At 36.7% G+C, this 1,094-nt stretch overlaps 1 non-coding gene across 1 annotated transcript; it reads left to right on the forward strand.

The window, feature by feature from the left end:
- Positions 1 to 650: 650 nt before the first annotated feature.
- Positions 651 to 723, forward strand: TRNAV-CAC (transfer RNA valine (anticodon CAC)). Its single transcript has one exon. It is a non-coding gene; the product is annotated as a tRNA-Val (tRNA).
- Positions 724 to 1,094: the final 371 nt, after the last annotated feature.

The following is a 1,094-nucleotide window of genomic DNA, read 5'->3' on the forward strand; positions in this document are numbered from 1 at the left end:
CCAATCTGTTTTCGGTGTTGAAGTAATTTCCTATCAACCTGTAAAGTATGAAATTCTTGGTTTCGTTGCCAAATGACAATACATTTTGGCTTCTATCACAAGGAGAACTACGATTTTGGGTTTCTTTTTTATTGAACATTTTAGCAGAAAACATAATCCCATATTATAACAATCCTGTTTGTTTCAAAATTTATAGTTCCCACAAATACAAAAGCAAACGATTAAACTGTGTAGAAAAAAGTAACACATTCAATGTAAACTTCAATTTAAGCAATATCCCTTTGTAGGAATAAAACTGGTAAAATATGTAATAAAAATTGTAAATGTTTCATTACCAAAAACACTTTTCTTCAGCAATAAAAAGGCCCCGTCAGTTACAGTTCTGCTCTGTTTGCCAATACACAGTAACTTTCCAGAAGGTTTCATAGTGTAGTAGTCATCACGTCTGCTTAACACTGGTTCAATCCCCAGTAAAAGCAATCTGTTCTTAGTGTTGAAATAATACCCTATCAAACTACAATATATGAAGTTCTTGGCTTTGTTGCCGAATGATGGGATGTTTTGGCTTCCATCACCAACAGAACTAATATTTTTTTTCCCCTGGCGGTCAAAACTCGTTTTCAATTGCCATTGCTTTGCACGATTTCACAGGTTTCATAGTGTAGTGGTCATCACGTCTGCTTCACACGCAGAAGGTCCTGGGTTCAATCCCCAGTGAAACCAATCTCCTCTTGGTGTTGAAATAATACACTATCCAACTACAATATATGAAGTTCTTGGCTTTGTTGTCGAATAACAGGATGTTTTGGCTTCCAACAGAACTTTGATATTTTTTTTTTTCCCTGGCGGTCAAAATCGTCTCCAATTGCCTTTGCTTTGCAGGATTTCACAGGTTTCATAGTGTAGTGGTCATCACGTCTGCTTAACACGCAGAAGGTCCTGGGTTCAATCCCCAGTAAAACCAATCTGTTCTTGGTGTTGAAATAATACCCTATGCAACTGCAATATATGAAGTTCTTGGCATTGTTGCCGAATGACGGGATGTTTTGGCTTCCATCACCAATAGAACTACGAATTATTTTTTTTTTTCCCTG

This window comes from Anomaloglossus baeobatrachus, chromosome 2 (genome assembly GCF_048569485.1).
Source record: "Anomaloglossus baeobatrachus isolate aAnoBae1 chromosome 2, aAnoBae1.hap1, whole genome shotgun sequence".
Taxonomy (NCBI): domain Eukaryota; kingdom Metazoa; phylum Chordata; class Amphibia; order Anura; family Aromobatidae; genus Anomaloglossus; species Anomaloglossus baeobatrachus.